Here is a 20545-nt window from a genome sequence, read left to right on the forward strand (position 1 = left end):
ATGGACAATTCCTAGGTATGTCTGGTAAACAATACTTTTCCCCTTTTTCTGTCTTATCCTGGGTTTTTCCTAGGATTTTACTCTTTCTTTGTCCCATCCTGTGCGTTTTTCAAAAAAATTCCCTTTACATACATACCTTTTGTTGAGCTGGAAGGATCTCCTAAAAAAATTTTCCTTATTCCCCTGATTTCCCAAGGAATGTTATCAATCGCACAGCGAACCAGTCTGTGGATTTTTGCCTGAAAATTAACTCTTGTTCTTACATTTTTCCTGGATCTGAGGGTTCACCAGTCCCCTGGTGTCTAAGGCTTTACCTGCCCCTTTCTGATCCTGCCCATGATCGACCCCCCCTTTCCCAAATTTCCTGGGGTTTAGGGTTTTGGTGTGTGTGCAAAACGAGTTTTCCGTCCGCTTCCCCCTTCACCGACCACTTTCCTCGTGGAAGAGTGGAACTGCGATCTTGGGGTCCACACTCGCTTCATGCCAGTGTCACGTCTCACACATACACTCGACCGTAAGTGTCACCATGCGATACTTACGGTCCTTTTCCCGCACGGATTCTTCGTGCACGTCGTTTTTATGAGTGAAAAAAATTTTCCGTGTTCTCAGAGGTCTTACTCCGATTTTCGAGAGCTCTGGGCCCATTTTTATCCTTTTGATTGTGGCTTTTAATTCGTGGTTCTGATTGGTTCTGCTGGGTTTCCCAATCCTGTCCGGCCGCTGAAATCAGCAGGGCGCCGCCCGGGCTGGGAGAGATCCTGGAATCCAGGATCAGATCACGTCGGGAAAGGTCACCATGATTATTATAGGTAAAAATTGATCTAGCCAATTTTAATAAAAAGATAAAATTTATTCACAACCGATATACAGTCCTGACCGCCAACAATCAAAGGCAGCCCCAACCCTGGGATTGGAGCTGGGTGAACTCAGATCCTCAGATCCTCAGTGCCTCTATTGCACTGAATCCCCCCTGTTCACCAATGCCGCTTGGCAGAGTCCAGTTTTTATACTCTTTTTCTTGCTTGCGGCAGAGTCCCTTTGTCCTTCCTTAGAGTTCTTCATATTCATGCTGTGTCTATTCTCTGTCCTGTGCTGGACAAAGCGTTGTCTGGGAACTGATGTGTATCTGCTCCTCAGTTCCCAGAATCCTGCATTCAAATGTATGTCCTTGATAGTCCTGTCTATCTGAGATGAACACCTTCATGGGCCACCATTGCTGGGTGTTCTCTCTTCATACCAGTGAGAACGCCCATCTGCTGTGCAGGCTAGGTTCACTTTGTATGTTAATGACACACCTCCTCCTCAGCTGCCAGCTGTGGTTTTTGTCACCCTTTGGAGCAATTCCCTTCTCCCTTGTGGGTATGATTTTAAGGCTTTATATTATATTATTCTAACAATCATATTCTATCAGCACAGATTACCATCATATCTATAACACCTGGCCAAATCCAGCAGCAGCCCAATACAACTGGTGGATTTCAAGATCATTGGCAACCAATGGTCTGGCAATTAGAGGAGCAATAACTCATCCAGAAAACACACAAAGCCTTCCGTAAAAGAAAGAAACACAGATGCAGGACTACATGAAGGACTGAAACTATCTCATATTTGTTTTCTCTACAAATCTAATTATTGTCTTCATTCAGGTGTTCCTTTTGCTGACTTGACTTTAACAAACCACTTCACCCTGTTGGTAGATGCTCCCATGAATAAAAATCTCCGCTTTACTCCAGCAGAATCATATTTGGGCAACAGTAAATGTTTACTGACACTGAATGCTGTGCAGTCCTTACAAATTAATGTGGATTTATTTCAAATTTTAGGGTAATTTTCTGTGGTCTCCTCATTAGTTGAGAAACTGAGAAAAGCATGTCAAAAGTGAAATGCTTTCATGAAAATGAAAGGCTGGCTGATCCTTCTTGAATAAAAAAGAGTGAAGAAGGAATTAACAGTATTATGAACAATGAAAGTCTTTAAAGGAAAAAAACATAAAAATATATAGAAAACACCACATTTTATCTAAAACTTGACAGGAATAAGTTATACTGATTGGAGAGGGGAGGGAGGGGGCTTTGCCAATGAAGTTATTCAGCACAAAGAATGAAACAGCAATTCACACCTCCCTTCCTCATTTGCACAGATTAATTTATCTCTCCATCTCCTCTGTGTGGAATACTAAAGGCATCCCTGGGAAATACCCTGTAAATCTCTCTTGTACAATAAAGCACTTTCAACTGTAATCACATGCCTGGGGGGAACAGCTTGTCTTAGAGGAAAATCCCTCCTGTACCTGCACCTCCAAAACATCTGAGAGGGTTTGAATTATCCTTCACCTGACAGCAAAGAGATCCCCTATTTCCTCAAACAGCACATACTGAAACTTGGAAAATAGATGGCTGCTTATTTCTCCTCAGGAGTCTTGCACACCCATTTTGTTTCCTCACCTGTCTCCTACTTGGGAATTAAGTTTTTTAAAAGATCTTTCTCTACTCTATATAACCTCTACTATAATCCCCTCAGATTTAAATGGGAAACGTAAGACTTCTTTATTTAATATAAGAGGGTAACATCTCTGCTGGTTGAAGAGCTGGTTCACCCAGCTCAGAAGGGAATTCATCATTACAGGAGAGCAAGGCAGAGAGCTGGACTAGGAGCAACTGCAGCCACCCAATGCCAGCCTGTCCTGGCATCCAATTTTAATCTGCATTTGTCCAGTCCCTTGGATGGACACAGCACAGCCACCAGTGAGTTTGGAGTTGTTACTGACCAATTCTCTCCCTTAACAAGAAGAAGGTAAAGGGAGGAAAAACTACCAGAGAACATTCTGCACTCCTCTATTTCTGCTGCATGTTATAAATATTTCAAGGATTGACTGTGTTAGAAAGGATTCTCCAACTTTCAAAACCAAATTTGTGTGGCAATATTTGGTGTTGCTGCACCCTTTTACTTCAATGCCGCTTCTGTGCCCATTTGAAATGAGCTTTTTAAAAATATTCCCTCCCCTCTGGTTTAAATGCCCAAATTAAAACGGGAATAGTAGGACTCTTTTCCAATCTTTTAATATAAAAAAGGTAAAATCTTGGATACTATTTTGAAACACATCTTTCTTGATTGTCATAGAGCAGAACAGGGTGGGCTACATTTTTTTTGGCTCCAGGAAGTGCAGAAGCTGACATTTTGTTTAAATGCTGCAGAGGATGTAAGATCACAATCATTTATCTTCTTCCACCTCTTCTGCAGAGTTGGATTTAGTTTTGCTCTTTTTCCCCCTACAGTTTATATAAGAGGCAAATACTCTGAAATACTAGCTAGGACTTCTTTAATTTGGGTCACTGCTCCTCTCTGGGGATGGGCAAAACTTTGCTCTCCCATCAATTGACTCTGCGCCCTGGTCACGGGAGGCGATCGGGGCCCACATCAAGAGTGGCCGTGCCCTGTCTGTGCTGCCGGCGGGCAGGGTCACGGTTCGGCTGGCTCAGAACACGGGTTCAGCACCTAAAGGATTGGTGGCAAAGGAAATAAAGAAGGGCCCGGTGCTTGCTTTTCCGAGCTGCTTTTATTTCTCTCCCACGCGGGGATGATGCCGCCGCGTTTTCTCTCCCAGTGGGGATGGCGCTGTGGCTGGCGCCGCTCGGCCTTGGCAGCGTGGCTTTGGCAGCGCGGCTTTCCTGCAGGGCAGCAGCACCGGGCCGGGCAGAGGACACAGCACTCGCAGGTGGTGGCGGCGGCGGAGTGGGGCAGCCGGAGCTGCAAGCGATCCGATCCCTCTCTCCCAGCAGGAACCGCGGCCGCACCGGCGGAGCGGGCAGGAGCGGGCCGATGTCCCCTCCACAGTGGAACGAGGCGCCGGCCGCGGTGGCTGTGCCGGCGCCATGCGGGATCCGGCAGCGCACAGGAGCAGGCAGCTCCAAGGGGAAGGCAGTGGCAGAGAGCAGGGGGTCAGAGAAAACTGCTTTTATTAGGAGAGCGCAGGAAATCGGGGGTGGGGCTGTTGGGAAGGGTCATGAGCTGAAAGCGGAAAAGACAAACCAATACCAAGAAATTAAACTTGACTGACAGGGAACTTTCCAGACTCAGGGCATAAATTATTCCAACTGCCATGGCTAGGCAACTTAAACATCTTCAAACTGCCGTCCCAACCAGACAGTCAGAGACCAAACATATTGCAACAGGAGCTTCAAAACTCCTACTAACACCCATTGCCACAATCAATCCGTCTTTATTTTCTCTCTGCCACCTTTCCAATATGATATGATATGATATGATATAATAATATAATATAATATAATATAATATAATATAATATAATATAATATAATATATAATATAATATATAATGAAAACCAGCAGCCATGGAGTTTATTAATGCTGAGGTCTATTTCCACACTGTGTCTTCCAAGCCCTAAGGAAAAAATGTTCTTTAAAAACCACATAATTTCTCTTCAGTTAGGAGATGTTACAGCCATCATCATTGCATTAGGCAACAAAACTGTGTAGAAAACAATGTCTTGGCACTGTACTGGCCCTGGCAGCAGTCACAAGAATAACTGCCTTAATCTCCCTGTTGTCAGGAGCACACACACTTTAGAATAACTGCTTGCATACATTCTGAAAAACAGTGCTAGCTCCCAAGACAAAACTTTGCTTATGCTCTTCAAATTCATTTCTTCTGCTGCTTCTGAGGCTTGTGTGTGTGTGTTCTATTCCTGAATCCCTTCTTCCTTGGCTCACAGCTACAATTACTTAGAAATATGCCTACAAATTATCAAAATACAGTAACTTCTTCTGTATCAACGACTGTAATAAACTGTGTTGATGATAAACTTTATTATCATTTAATATTATAAACTTATCATTAAATATCACAGCGGTTTAGCTGGAAAATAATCAAGCAGGAATGTACAGAGCCCTGAAATCCTAATGGGAGATGTGAGGAGGTCAGCATTGAACAACAGAAGGTGCAGTACTGTAAGCACACACGCACTGCTGATTTAGGTAGCAGAACCACAACCTGGAGCGAGTCCATTTGGACCACTCACAGAAGCAACTTAATCACCATCCCAGCAGGTAAACCCTCTAACAAGGTGTGATGGAGAGGAGTGAAAGGAAAGCAAAGCACTCAGTCTGGCTCCCTTGGCTCCTTCAGTGCCTGCTGAGACAGGGAGTTCCCTGGGCATTGTTTTCTCTGATCCCAAAATGAACGGAGGATTTTCCTCTGGAGAAGTGAAAGGTGCAAACATCCCAGAATGTTACCAGTGCAGAGCTGAGCCTGCGAGCCAGGCTTCATGCAAGCTCAGCATCGTGAATGGGACCGCTTCGGGAGAAACAAGGCAGATCTGTGGGATCTGGTCCAGCCCTGCAGGGACCAGGTGTTCCAGCTGTGAAGGGCATTCCCAGGCATCCCCAGTGCAGGGAATGGGAATCTCCTGGGCTTAAACATCAGAAATAAGATAGATTCCAGAATGTACCCAACTGCATGGAAGAGATGCAAAAGAAAAGACGTTGTAATATTCCAAAACTTAGAGGTGTCCTAACTCATCCTCCTTTCTCTGAGAGCAACCTCGATATCATATAGTCTTTATCACACAATTTTCAAAAACAAGTACAAGAAACTGCTTTGAGCAAACAATCAAAATAAGATATTTTCCTTTTTGTTTATAATTTATTTACAGGCTCTTTTTGTTCATTACTTGCGGCATGTGTTTTCTCTTTTGTCTCTGCAAAATGTTAATTCATTTTGATTATACTCAAATCTCCACTTATCACCACACATATCTGATCTAATTAACATGAACTGATGAATGTTACTGCCTCTAAATAGAATAAGCAAAACCCCTAACAGATGAATAGGCTTACTTGATAAATATGATATTTTAGGGGAAAAAATCGTCTCAGTTCTTCTTGTCTACTGTAAACCATTTAAGAGTTCATGTTCTATTTATGTGAGGTTATCCAGATGTTGAATTAGAATTTAACCGTTCATGTGAAATAATTTACTGAAGTCCTGCTAAAACCTCAGAGCCCTCAAGGGCTGAACTGGGATCTAGTTACAAAGCCAAAGATCAGCAAAAGATCTGTCCTGTGCAGAAAGGTGAGATTAGGGAAAATACTTTTTATGCAGTGAATTTAAGGAAGACATTTATGATGTATCTTATCTACCCTAAGGATAAAACTGTCCTGAAATACTCCTTGAAGGACCCCAACACTTGCTGGGTTAAAAGGATTTGTGGTCTGTCATTAATAAAATGACCAAACAACTTCTAGTGTTCCAGAAATCCCAAAAATGTTGTGTTTCCAGGCAGCCCGGAACCGGAGGCAGTTTGTGTTTATGGCAACAAACATCACCAACAGTCCATTGGTAACAATTCAAACTGAGTTTGTTGACCTTGACCAGCTGCCAAACACCCACCCAGCCACTCATTCAACAAGATGGGGGGGGGGGGGGAAATAGGATGAAAGGGCTCATGAATCACAGTAAAGACATCATCAGAATTTGGCACGACAAGCTGGCATGAAGTAAAAAGCACTAGGATCTAATTAACCTAAATTAATAAATGTAGTTTTGTGCTTAGGTCCATTTAATATCAGGACAAGAGGAATATTTAAAATATTAAAATGAAAAATAAGATATCTTTACCTCCTGCAAGTTAGAAAAAAGTTCATATTTATTTGCATATGAAAAAGGTTTTGATTGCTACGGCACGAAATTCCATTGTTAAAATATAACTTCCTAAGTGTAAGACCATAGGAAAGGTTAAGTCTCTTACCTGTTTCCAATAGAAAATATTTAAAAGAATGAAGTCAATGTATTTAATACCAAGATATTATGACAGATCAGATGATAATATCACTCTTAGAATCTAGAAGATCACTCAATGTGTTAACCGCATGGATTGGTTTTACATATGAGCACTTCATGCGTCAAAACAAACATATTTTAGATTCAGAGGAAGCGCAGAAAACCCACAACACTTCCAGTAGGTTGAAACACATGCCTAAAGATTTTTGAGTAGAAGTGGGACTGCTCATACCTGCGTTGCTGGAGAAGGAATTTTGGAGACAGTTTGGAGACCTCCTTAAAATTACTCATGTTTCACTGAGATGAGACTTCCCGTCTACAGGATAAACACTTAAAGTTTCATTATAAGGTTGATGAAAGGGACCTGCACCTTATAAATCAAGTGTTTACTGTGTGTGTTGAAAATCCAGTGTGGAAGTCTGAAAAGCAAAACTGGTTAATGAATACAAGGTAGCAAAAGTGTCTGTAAGGCCAGATAAGCATCTAGGTTAGATAAGAACCCACAAAGAAACCTCTCAAAAAGCAATATTAAGTTCAGCAGTGAAGAAGCAAATACTGATTTCAAAAAGTAGAATTTAAAAATATTATCAACCCCGTGCTCTTAAAGCTGCAGTTCTTTAATATTATGTGTTCAAACCTAGTTCAATGTATGAAGTTTTAAAAATTCTTATGACCAACCACATAGGGGTTAAAGACTCTGGAATGCCATGGACAGCTAGAGGGTTTCCTGTGTAAATGATGTTTCCAAAGTTCAGGGGACGTTAAAAGATAGCCTAACACTTGCTGCATTTTTTTTTCCCCTTGAACTTTCTGGAGCAGTGAACCTGAATATCTTGGAGCTGTCCGAGGCCACTGGAATTTTGCAGCAGCAAAATGCGCCCGTGTTAGGAGCTTGTTATCTCCTTGTGCATCTTCCCTCAGGGAATGTGCTGTGAGTCAATAAGGCTGGAATGGACAGGGTGGTTTCTGGTGTGTCCCGCTCCTGCAGCACCCGAGCCGGGCCCTCGCTGTCCCCTCGCTGTCCCCTCGCTGTCCCCTCGCTGTCCCCTCGCTGTCCCCTCTCTCTGACCTTTCGGGGGCAGCGGGCACAGAGCAGCGCCCGTGGCACCGACAGAGCTGCCGGCCCCCAGCAGCCCCCAGGACATCTCCTGTCCCCAGATCCCAGAGCCGGGCCCCGCACAACGCACCGGGCAGCACTGGGGATGCGCTGGGGATGAGCTGGGGATGAGCTGGGGATGAGCTGGAGATGAGCTGGGGATGCACTGGGAATGAGCTGGGGGTGTGCCGTGGGCTGTGGGCCATGAGCTGGGCCGGTCCTGTCCGGCCGTGCCCATTGCTGGGATTCCTGTGGCGCCCTGGGGACACCATCATAACCAGGCCAGAGGCTGGTGCTGGGGCCAGAATCACAGAACATCCCAAGCAGGAAGGGACACACTGGGATCATACTCACTCCCATTACAATGATTCCAGTAATTTCAATTAGATGAATTATCACATAATCATGGAATGGTTTGGGTTGGAAGGGACCTTAAATCTCATCTCATTCCAATCTCCTGTCCTGGATAGGGACACCTCACACTACCCCAGGCTGATCCAGGCCCCAGTGTCCAATCTGGCCCTGGACACTGCTAGGGATCCAGGGACAGCCACAGCTGCTCTGGGCACCTTGTGCCAGGGCCTGCCAACCTTCCCAGGGGACAATTCCTTCCCAATAGCTCATGTAGCCCTGCCCTCTGGCAATGCTGTTCAGAAAATACTCAGAACATCAGAGGTTTATGACCAAAAGGAGACTGAGGAGTTGTAAAACTTCATTCAAATAAAGGGAAAGAGGCTACTGGGGCACACATCCGCAGGGATTTCTCTGTCAAGGTTTAGGAGGGCCCAGCCTCCTTTTGTCCTAAATTCCTGGTCTCTTCCTTTCCCCATGGGCTAAGGTATTATGAAGGTCCACCCTTGCCCAACCACTTAACCCATATCCCACCTTGAACCTGTTATTTTACCTCATAGTGCAGAAGTTCAGCCTTGTGCAGACCCATTTATCTGTTCCAGGAGCCAAGCTGTCTGGGCTCTGCAACAAAACTGATGCTTGAATTTGGTAGAGATACTAAGATTCATTTTAAAACCACTAACACCCATCCCCTCACCCATGGGATTGTTTGCAAAGTCATTAGCGTTCCTACCAGTGGGAGCCATTCCCTGTGTCCTGTCCCTCCAGCCCTTGGCAATTGTCTCTCTCCATCTTTCCTGCAGCTCCTTCAGGCCCTGCAAGGCCACACTGAGCTCAGCCCAAAGCTTCTACTGTGCAGGTGAACAATCCCAGCTGTGCCAGCCTTTGCTCCCAGCAGAGCTGCTCCATCCTCTGCTCATCCTGGTGCCTCCTCTGGGCTCTCTGCAGCAGTTCCAGGTCCTGGCTGTGCTGGTCCCAGGGCTGGGGCAGCTCTGCAGGTGGGGTCTCACCTGAGGGGCAGAGGGGCAGAATCCCCTCCCCTGCTGCCCACGCTGGGCTCAGCCCAGGGCAGGGTTTGGGGCCCCAGCACACGGCTGGGGCAGGGCCAGCTCTGCCCCACAGCTCCCCCAGGGCCTCTGCCAGGGCTGCTCCAGCTGCTCAGCCCCAGCCTGGACTGATCCCAGGGGCTGCCCTGACCCAGGTCCTGTTAAACCTCAGGAGACGCGCAGGGGCCAATTATGGAGCTTGTCCAGATCCCTCTGGATCACAGCGCAAACAGATATGAACAAACAAAGCATATTTTGTACCTCTAATTCCCTTCTGATTCAAGAAAGATCTATCTGTATGGGAATCGGTGTGCCTGAGAGCAATGTCCAAAAGAGATTGTATATGGAAAATGTTTCTGGATTTGATTTCAAAAGTCCCTTAAAATTATGAATCATATTATATCAACACTGCATAGCACTGAAAGTGTTTCCTGAAGGAAATGATTGAATGTTAAGCAGTGCCATAAAATTGGACAATATTTGTTCTCCCTGTGAATGAAATTAGCACTAAAAGATTTTAACTATACCTATTTTTCAAACTTACCACTTTTATCTAAACAATATTATTTATTTGCAAGAATAGGAAACCAAACTTCATAGTATTAAAATTTGTTATAAAACATTAATTCATTGGAATATATGATCATCGTATCTTTTCATGCACTTCAGCTGCAAGAGAGCTATAAATCTCAAGTTTATTTCTGAAGTTTTCCATGTTTTCTAAATGAGGACACATATTAAATTTTCTTTTTTTTAAAGGAAACCAATAAAACCAACCGACAAACAAACAAAAAACCCTAAACACAATGACCCTCTCCAGGTCTGTAGAGAATATATAATAAGATTTAAGATTCCACATCATATGCCAGACTCAAATGTTGTTACATACACATTTGAACTCACCCAGAGCAAGACTCCAAATTCTGTTCTGCACAGCTGGTGCAATGTAATATTCTTTTACTGCCAAGAATATGTGTCAGCGCAAAGAGAACTGGATGATTTACTAATATTGTTCCTCTAACACTTAGACTTTTATGAGGACATCCAGAAAATTCAATAAAATATAATAAAAATTTTCATTTTTAGCATATCACAGAATAGTAAATGTAGCAGGCTAACCTTAAGCAAAGATAAAGGATGGAGATATTCTCACAGCTCAGATTTTCTACTGCTGTTACTCACAGGTATTTACTCCAGGTGAGAATACAGCCTAAAAAAGTCTAATTCCTCTACAGTAAGTTTTTATTTTGAGTCTCTTTTTCTAAACCTAAAACTAATGTAAATGTAGAAGTATCTTCTGCCCACCTCATGCCCCGCTCCTAAAATACAAAAATAGAGGGAATGTAGAACCTAACAATAAGGTTTGATTTTTCCCAATTGTAACTAGTCTAATCCAGGAAAGGAAAATTAAATACGGCATTTACAGCACTCTGTGCATTATATACAGGATGTTTTAGTTGTTTTACAAGGTTAAGAAATCTCTGAGTAAGAGAGTTCAAGATAAGCATATTTATCTCATAATTATTTAGAGTTTTGAAAGTCTGTCTTTGCTTCCTTTCTTGTCAGCTGGAAATATCACAGAATCATGGACTATCCACAGTTGGAAGGGACCCAGCAGGATCATTGAGTCCAATTCCTGGCCTTGCTAGGGACATTCCAAAAATCCTGTGCCTGAGACCCAACTGGTAGGGGTTTTTTTTAAAGAATTTTGACTTTAGATTTACTCGCAGGGTGATTTTCTCATGGCTGATCATAAAGCCAGAATGGTTTAGATTGAAGGGACCTTAAAGGCCATTTAATTCCACCATAGGGACACCTTCCACTGTCCCAGGCTGCTTCAAGCCCCAGTGTCCAGCCTGGCCTTGGGCACTGCCAGGGATCCAGGGGCAGCCACAGCTGCTCTGGGCACCCTGTGCCAGGGCCTGCCCACCCTGCCAGGGAGGAAATTCTCCCTAATATCCAATCTGAACCTACTCTCTTCCATTGAGAATCCATTTCCTCTTGTCCAGTCACTTGTAAAACTTCAGTGACACTTGCATCTATTAGAGGGATTGAGCATTTTTCAAGAAAAAAGGGGGGGAAAAGGCTTTATGATCCCCTCAGCAAATTTTTAATTTGCCAGTCTACCACCGCTGGCCATGAGTGTGCTCAGGGAGATGCCAAACTCATGTGACTTGTTGAGTGCTACACATCTTAAAACTAGGGCTGGGGCCAAGTCCTACTTAAGTGAATGAATTCTTAAATTATCTACTGAAATACCTACATTGACCATACATGCTATGTTTTGTTTCACAAAAAAAAAAAAAAAGCTATGAAAAAGACCCTCTGAATTATATTTGAGAGAGAACATAAGGTTTTGTAAAAAAGCCCAGAAAGCTTTTGGATTGTGTTGTTATTTTAAATTTTAAAAAGAAGGAATAAAATTTTAAAAAGTTAAAAGCATCTGTAATTGTTCAAGCATGTAACCACTGAAATGTTGTAAAAATAAATAGATAACAACTTCTATTTTCCTAGTTTTCTCTCTTGGAGAAATTAATTTACTTTCTGTATGATATGTGTAGAACAACTGATTTATGAGTCTGGCTCCTAGTCTGGACAGCTGAGTCACAAAATTGATTGGTCTGAAATGTAGAAGTTATACTCATAATTCTGTGGATGTGAACACATCACACACAGAAAGGTGGGTTCTCCCTGCAATGTCATAAGGAAATAAGCAAAAAACTGTAGGAAAACTTCACCTATGAACACTTTGGGTTTGTTGGTTTTTTGGTTTTTTTTTTCCCCACATTTTTCAGTCCCAGACTTGGCAACCCCTTCCCAGGACATGCGGGTCCTGCAGAGCTGTTACTGATTCCTGCAGGACTCCACACGTGCTCAGTCACTTACAGATGTGCATCCTGCTCCTGGATCTTGGCCAGAGCTGCACCAAGTGCAAATCTTTTACCTTACTCTGCATTTCAACAGCTGAAAGTGGAAGAGGAAAAGCTTTGCATTTGTGGCTCCAGCATGGTGGTAGCACCCCTCAGGAAAATTGTCCCTATTTTCTTGATCTTTGAAGTGTGCATATGTGCTGGGATTCAGATATTGTGCATGAAAAACGAAAATATCTCTGTGAAATCTTAAGCAATAAAAAAAGTATTTACATCAAGAATTAGTTAATTATTTAGGTAAGTAATGAGCCTAACATAAAACTTACATATTTCTAAGGTGTACTTGCTTTCAGAGCTGTAAATGCCTGTGCATCCTGTAAAGAGCAGGAAACACAAGGAAGCAACATAAAAATTGAGAAGGCTTTCAGATCCTAGTTAGAAGTCTTATGCTGTATATTGTAAGTTATGCCATATAACAGGATATTTAAGCTCCATTTTCCTCTGACTTCAGAGGCGCCCTTTTCACAGTTCTGCTGGTGAGTACCTGAGACACTCACATGCTGAAATGATAGAATAAGGGTGTTGCAAGCTCATCTTTCTCACCTTGGGAAGTAGGTGAGCAAACATTATTCATGATTCTGTGTAACATTTGTAGTGTGTCACCAAAAATAACACTCCAAATAGAAAGGATTTCAAACCGGAGGGAGGGAGGAATATTCCTAAATAATATTGACCCCATTGACTGCCTGTGAATGTCAATGAAAACCTCCTGATAGTTCCTCTGAGAAATTCCTCAGCACTACCCAAGCAAAGAGGATGGCACATATAAATAAAGGAGCCATCAGCCTTGAGAGCTGCCAGTCATTGTCATTGTGCACTTATCTTAATCTCTCGACATTAAAATTGCTTCAGAAGCTTTTACACAGACTTCTGCCACACTGGGATTTTTAATCTGTTTTCTTTTAAATTTTTAATATCTCATATAGTAAAAAAATCTGTTATTGCTTCCACTAATTGGGATATAAGTCCAGTGGGGATTGGTGATGAAAGGAAGGAAACAATTAATAGCAGGAGTCTGTGGTTCAGGACACAGCTCCTGATCCTTACATGGCTGACACTGCAAAAATTACCAATTTTTTATTATATCACTATCATGTTATTCTCATAATCATAACATGGGTCAGGGTTTAACATCAATATTCTTTCTTATTCAGTTTTATTCTATGAAAATGCCATAATATATTTAGTTTAACTGTCTATGATGCCTTTGAGTGACCATGGAAATAGAATAATAATAAAAAAGGTTTTTTAAAAAACATTGTTTTCTGCATCTTCTCCCCCTCCCTTCCAAAAGGACAGTCTCTGTCATCCAACTCAATGGGCTACAAAGATCCACTCTAAAATGTTTGTTAAAATCTCTTCCTTTGAGGATCCTTTCTAGTGGTTGATGGCAGAAAAACCTTGTATTTACTAAACCATATTTCCAGACACCAGCTTGTGCTTTGAGACCTGGGAAAAGATGGATGGAGCAATTTGTCTTGATAATAGAGACTCACCAAGCACAGAAAACCAGGAAGGAGTCACCAGCCCAAATTCTATTTCGACTCATGTGTTGCTAAACAATTATATTGTTCAACTGAGATTTTAATTAATACAATCACTTTCTAAAAACATAAGAAAAATAATTTTAAAAAATCATTGACTCAAAGAACTTTGTTTGTTTGTTTGATCTCCAGATTTTTATTTCACAGAATCAGCTGGGTTAGAAAAGATCTTTGGTATTATCAAGTCCAACCTATTTGTTAATAAGGATGAGCAAGAAATGACCAGGATAAAACTCCTTTTGTGTCCCTGGCATCAGGCAGAGATGGGAATGCTGCTGCTCACAGGTGGAAACTGATGATTCCAGAACTATGTAATGTGCTATGAAAATGAAACTTCTCCAGATTAATGAGGTAATATTTAAATTCTTGACATTTGTGGTTGTGGAGTGGAAAGTAACCATATTCACCAAAAGCCAACAGACCGAGCTGTGTTTAGTGCCTTCAGTGCTGCTTTCATGCAGCTCCTCAGCCATCAGTTTCTCAGAAGTCTGCTTCAATAACCCTCAGTGACACTCTCCTGTGTCAGCTGTGGGAGTAATTCTATTTAATTTCTGTTTTTATAGTGTTGTTGAGAAACAGAGAAAAATGCTTTATCATGACAAATCTGATATTTTAAAATTTTCAGAGTTCATTTGATGAACTTCAGCTCAGAAGTTAATTTGATTTTGATTAAATTCAGCTGACAGGTGTATGAATGCTGCTACATTTAGTCTTATAAATATTTGTGGAATAGAAAGCCTGGGTAGAATACAACTGCAGCACAGGTTCCCAGCACCCTGAATACCAGAGAACCAGTTCATTTGTGTAATAAAGTTTAGTTGAACTATGAAAGTATACTTTGCTTGGATCTCTTTGTAGACATGTAGCTAGATCTATTGAAATATCAGACCTAAACTTTATAGTTCTCATGCCATTAGTGTTGCTGCAAATACTCACAGAAATAACTCGCATATGCTGGTCATAGTTAAATCACTCTTCTCAGGGTTTAGTGAGTTCTGGACACGGCAAGAGCTCTCACATGCTTTGGTCATGAACATTTTGGATGAAGCCCTGTTTTCAGTTGTTCATGACTGTTGCAGTTCTTTACAGCCTTCTCCTTTACATTTTTACTTCTTTCTCTGTATTACAAAACACCACTCTCTCAAACTTTTTCAATTGTGTCATTCAGTCCTGCATCCTTTCCCACCAGGATCACTCCCAAGTGTTATATGACTTCAGAAACCAAACATTTACAGGATTTTTGTCTTTGTGCACTGTGGGTTTGGCTGGCTCTCATCACCTCTGTTTGCAGTGCTGGGTGCAGGTGACAATGACACCAGTCTGGATTTGCAGTGGGGGCTGCAGGCTGTGGGTGGGCAGCCAGAAACTGTTTGTTGGCAAGGACTGTGACAGACTATCAAAGGCTGGCATAGTAATAAGCTGATTTCCACCCAAATGAGCTTATTACCTCCCTCTCACCCCGCAGGTTTAGGACAGTGATTCATGTATGGGTTTGGGTATTCGGTGGTTGATTCTGATCATCCTTTAAGTGTCCAGCACTGCCCTTTGTCACCAAAAAAGGACATTGATTGCACAGTGGGGGAGTCTGCCAGTTAGAGAATCATGGCATCCCAGAATGGTTAGGGTTGGAAGAGACCTTAAAGACCATTTAATTCCACTCCCTGCCAGTGGCAGAGACAACTTCCACTACAGCAGGTTGCCCCAGGCTCCATCCCACCTGGCCTTGGGCACTTCCTCAACTTTTGTGCAATATCTGACATAAAGAAGTGATTCAGTCTCTTCACTTCACCCAGCATAATGATGTCATCAATAACTAAATGTGGTATTTATGAGCTTTCACTATCTAGGGACAGTAAATGGATTTTGGACTGCAAGACATCAAAACTCAAAAGATAGTAGTTTAGAGCTTCCTCAGGTGTGTGAGGGGTTGATTGGTGATCCCAGGGCAACAGCATGGGACAAGGGTAAAGTGTGTCCCCAAAGACTTCATTACTAAGAACACATCCATCAGATTAGAACACCATTAACTGGAGCATGGAAGGATTTAGCAGAGCATAAAGTACATGGAAAAGCTTCTGAGCTGGCCAACATCTTCAAGTATCAGCAAGGTATTGATGCCTCATTATTTAGTGATTATTACTGCTGCATATTCATACAATATATTCCAACCACAAGTCTTTCCAATGGAGCTGCACCCTCTCTGTTTCCCGCGCTTGCTTGATTCAAGAAATGGCAATTTGTCAAATAGTGCAAATACATTCAATTAGAAAGCAGAGGAACAGTCTCATTTTCTTTGATATTAATAACAAACTAATTAGCTGCTGCAGTGTGTTTATTTCATGTTTAATAAAAAGCTGGCATACTGGTCATTAGTATCTTAGGATGTACTCAGCCTAATATGCAAAGCATACCAAAATTAACATAATAATTATGTCAGAACAAACAGGATACAAAATGTTTAGATGAATTTAACTCTTTAAATTATTCCATGTTTACACTAATGCACTAACCCAGGCAGTCGCAGTATTTCCCATTGTGTGCCACACTCTGATAAATTACATGCACCTTGGATACCTTAATTTATTCTCACAGTCCTCCATCCATGGCTGTCATGACCAGCTGTAGGAATAAAATAGCTCTCAAAACAAGATTTTTTTTTTAATGCTTTACAGTATGTACATGCACACACAAACATAGCTGGGCTGCCAAAAGGAAGGGTTAAAGTGCTTTCCTGAGGAGAGCTATTGTGCCCTTACAGTTCTTGTAAGTTTATTTGATTTAATGATAAACCAATATTAGCTTGTTTCCATCTGCTTATTTATGTGGTTTTAGCATCTTATTTTGTTCCAAAAATAAATTTAAACACATGGAAGTTATGTTAAGGCTGCCCAGGTAAAATCACAAAGTTTAAGTTCTAACCATAACTTTTCAGCTGCACACATTTTCCTCTTTACTAAGGACAGAAAATGCAAAGAAAACCACACATTTATTTCCATTAAATTTCCAATTTAATGCTGAAATCCCAGTGCAGGTTTGTAATTTTATTTGTTTGGATTATTTTCTTCTGGATAAGAAGGAAGGACTAGGCAGGTGGAAGCACCTGTGGAAGTTCATGACTGTCTTTGCTGGAGCTGTGTTTTATATAAGGTCATTTCTGGTTCAGGCGTTTCCATCCTGCACCAAGAACAGCCTTCAAAAGAGGCATTTCTGCTCTCCTCAGACTGTATGAGAAAAGAATACGCAGTCATTTTACAAATGAAAGCCAGCAATCACCTGGAGAACTTTGAACTGACACATACTTACAACTTTTTTCCCCCAATGCTGACACCTTTCAATTCAATCCCTGCATCTCAGAACTATGAGAATAACGGGAGACCAAAAGGAGAAGTAGCTGCTTGGAATAAAAAGTGCAGACTGAGGAACACTGGAATTCTTTTCACTTTCTTGAAATTCACATATAGACCACATGTACTAATTAATATTCTGATCTGTTCCTTCTTTGGGTGAAAACTTGTTTTCAGGGAAAAAAACTGGCTTTCCTCCTAATTTTGCAGATAACATTTTTACAGAAGAAACTTCCTTTGTTACTATTGCCCAGCCTGACTTTTTATACACTGGTGACCATGACCCAGAGTGGGCAGAACTCTGTAGTCTACCTTGATCTTCAAGAATTTCTACAACAAAAAAGTCTCAAATTTTGGAGTCTTCAACTTAAGAAATAATTCTTTTGGCTTTTTATTATAATAAAAATGTGACAGAAAACACTGATGCCAAAAGGAATTCCAAGACTTCATGCACTAATCTCCTCTGTCCATTCTGTCCTTTTCTGGTTTCATTTTGTTCCACACCAAGACCAGGAACAAAAGCAGGCTCTGTGCTTTCTCCTCTGGTTCTCAAGAAAACTTTCACCTCCTGTGTGGCATCCTGATTTCTCACAACTACCAAATCCACAATGGGATCTATATCCCTTTGCTACAGGCATACTCAGGAGCTTCTGGAGGGAAGGAATAACCTCCACCCCCTCACATTTCACTTTTCCTAAAGGAAAGTAGAAATTTCTGAAAGAAGAACAAATGAAACAACAAACTAAACTCCCCCAAAAAAGCCATTCTTCTGAAAAAAATCCCCAACCAAATTCAAACCATAAATCCCCCAATTACAATGTTCAGCACAGTGATACTTGTAGAACAGCTTCTCCTAACTTTGAAATAGTAACAAGCCATGACATTTTCAAATATTCTGGTTTTTTATGAAGCAGGTCATAGAGAATTCTATTTGATATATTCCAATATGGATATGTTCTAATAAAACTTTAACACAGTTTTAAATCTGGTCTGCTGATCCTGGATCAAAAGATCTCTCTCTATTGCCCTCTGTGTCAAGATGTTCCTGAGAGCTCTATATTTTATGACTTTTAAGCAGAACTGTGTTCTTTGGGATGGCACCCTATATGGCTGGCAGCACTGTCTGCATTTTGTCTACAGGAGACATTCTCCAGAGGGCAGGGTTCCAGCAGGATGTGCATATGCAGGACCTGCCTTCCACCTGAGCCATGGGAGGTGGTGGGTTGTACCTGCCTGAGAAGCCAAAACATTCAGATGTGCATACTCAGAGCACAGCAAATTAATGTATTTACATCAAAATGTATCTACAATTCTGGAGCTTTTATTCATGGAAAGAAAAAAAAACCAAACCCTGGGACTGAACTATTTCTCAGACAGTAGATAATACCACTTTCATAATGGCTGCTATTTATATCTTAGCTGAGAAAACACTGTTCAACAATTAAATCAGCTTTGACTTTGAGGGGCACCAAGTTGCTGAGGGGACTGGAGCACCTCCCCTGTGGAGCCAGGCTGGGAGAGCTGGGGCTGCTCAGCCTGGACAGGAGAAGGTTGTGAGGAGAGCTCACAGCTCCTTCCAGGGTCTGAGGGGATGCAGGGAACCCAGAGAGGGACAATTCCTCAGGAACTGCAGTGACAGGACACAGGGGAATGGCTTCAAACTAAATTCAGGTCAGATATTGGGAATTAGGAATTGCTCCCTGGCAGGGTGGGCAGGCCCTGTGGGTGGGCAGCTGTGGCTGCCCCTGGATCCCTGGCAGTGCCCAAGGCCAGGTTGGATACTGGGGCTGGGAGCAGCCTGGGACAGTGGAAGGTGTCCCTGCCATGGCAGGGGTGACACTGGATGGGCTTTAAGGTCCCTTCAATCTAAACCATTCCATAATTCTATGATTGTATGACAAATCATATATGGTACTAACCAAAAGAAGAAAAAAACAAAACAACAAACAAAACAGTGCAGTTTCTGCTCAAAACAAATATCTTAATTCCCTTATTAATTTCTTTAGCTGGAAAGTGTGGTCCTCTTCTGAGTCAGTCTTCTTTCTGACTTGTTAATATTAAAATACATCATCTGGCTTGGGGGAAAACAATTTTTGGAATTATTTGAGAACTATTTAATTGACCAACTATGTGAGAATAAGGTGGTACTGCAAGGAACCCTTATGGATGCCTATTAAATGTGTCTCTGTATGGATGCATATTCAAACCCTGGTTCCTTTTGTGTCCTCAGGAAGAGCTTCTTCTTGCTGGGAGTGTTTCTGATGCGCAGCATGTTGCTGCCTATTTTAATGATGATATTTCTGAGAGCAGTTGGGTTGATATACTTGTACTAACAAACCAAGTTGGGGGAAGACTAATATTTTTATGGCAAAGGCCAGATGATAATGGCTTTTTGCTTCCTCAACACAACTTGTTAAGGAAGGTTACAGTAAATAAACACAAGTTCTGCCTGTCAATCCATTTTGATAAACTGTTACAGTTCAGCTTGCATTGTACTCAGCTAGGAAAGAGCTGGAAGGAAAAAGCTTCTCACAAAGACAGATTTAGATTCTTTGGTGATTTAGCCAAGGAATAATAAGCTTTATTTAGGAGGAGAGTCCCAAAAGTGCAGGTCAAAGTGGGTGTTTGTAGCTTGTGACTATCTCAGTGTAGAATATGAGGATAAATGGCTTGATACTAATATATTCAAGACAGATTGCTGAAAGCCCTTTTTTAAAAAAATTTAAAATAGTTTGGGTTTTTAATTTTTGCCAAATTCTCACACCCTTTTACTCTGGGCTTTTTCCCAGTGAGGGCCCTGATTCAACAAAACTCTTAACCATCTTCCTCACAAAAGGGCTCCAGTGACCCTAAAAAAAAACATGCTGGGTTAATCCAGCAGTCCTTCTATATCCAACATCCTTTCCTAAAAAGTGGCTGGGCAGAGGCACACAGGAGAAGGCTGCAAGAAGATTGAACTGCTAGAAAGCTGCACCCTGGAAATCACTCTGTTCACTTCTTTCCATCTACAGACTGTGGAAGGTTTTGCTTGACTAACAGCTATTCTCTCCTCCTTATCCCCCACACTTTTCAGGAAGGGCCAAAAAGGTGGAAAAATGCCCTATCCCTGCAGGCAGTCCTTGAGGAAGACAGCAGCAGCAGGGAAGGTGACCCTTGGCTCACATCAGGAGGAGCTGATGCATCAGGAAGCTGCTGAGAGCAGCGAACCATCCCCATCCAGCCCGTGGACATAGCTGTGGCTGCCACTCAACCAGGAGCTTGGGCAGAGCTCCAAGGCGCCCTCCAGGACCGAGGCCTTTCAGGGTCACCCTCCACCACTCAGCAAAGGCTGAGGAGGAAACCCCAGCTCCCCTCGTTTCTCACTCAGCTAGGAGAGCACAGGACACTGGTGTTCAAAAGGACATTAACTTTCAAAAATCACAGAAGTGCACTTTC

At 42.1% G+C, this 20545-nt stretch overlaps 2 long non-coding RNA genes across 4 annotated transcripts; one reads left to right on the plus strand and one right to left on the minus strand.

Moving 5' to 3' along the window:
• Positions 1-3917: 3917 nt before the first annotated feature.
• On the minus strand, positions 3918-9287 carry LOC135279683 (uncharacterized). 2 transcript variants are annotated; one of them, XR_010346905.1, is made up of 4 exons: positions 8980-9287; positions 8250-8867; positions 7032-7218; positions 3918-5472 (listed from the first exon to the last, which is right to left on the minus strand). It is a non-coding gene; the product is annotated as an uncharacterized LOC135279683 (long non-coding RNA). The 2 variants fall into 2 exon arrangements; XR_010346904.1 differs by having other exon boundaries at positions 3918-7218; positions 8980-9286.
• Positions 8108-20243, plus strand: LOC135279684 (uncharacterized). 2 transcript variants are annotated; one of them, XR_010346907.1, is made up of 5 exons: positions 8108-8268; positions 9050-9105; positions 10859-10977; positions 13899-14117; positions 20184-20243. It is a non-coding gene; the product is annotated as an uncharacterized LOC135279684 (long non-coding RNA). The 2 variants fall into 2 exon arrangements; XR_010346906.1 differs by having other exon boundaries at positions 8108-9105.
• Positions 20244-20545: the final 302 nt, after the last annotated feature.

This window comes from Passer domesticus, chromosome 12, assembly GCF_036417665.1.
Source record: "Passer domesticus isolate bPasDom1 chromosome 12, bPasDom1.hap1, whole genome shotgun sequence".
Lineage (NCBI taxonomy): Eukaryota > Metazoa > Chordata > Aves > Passeriformes > Passeridae > Passer > Passer domesticus.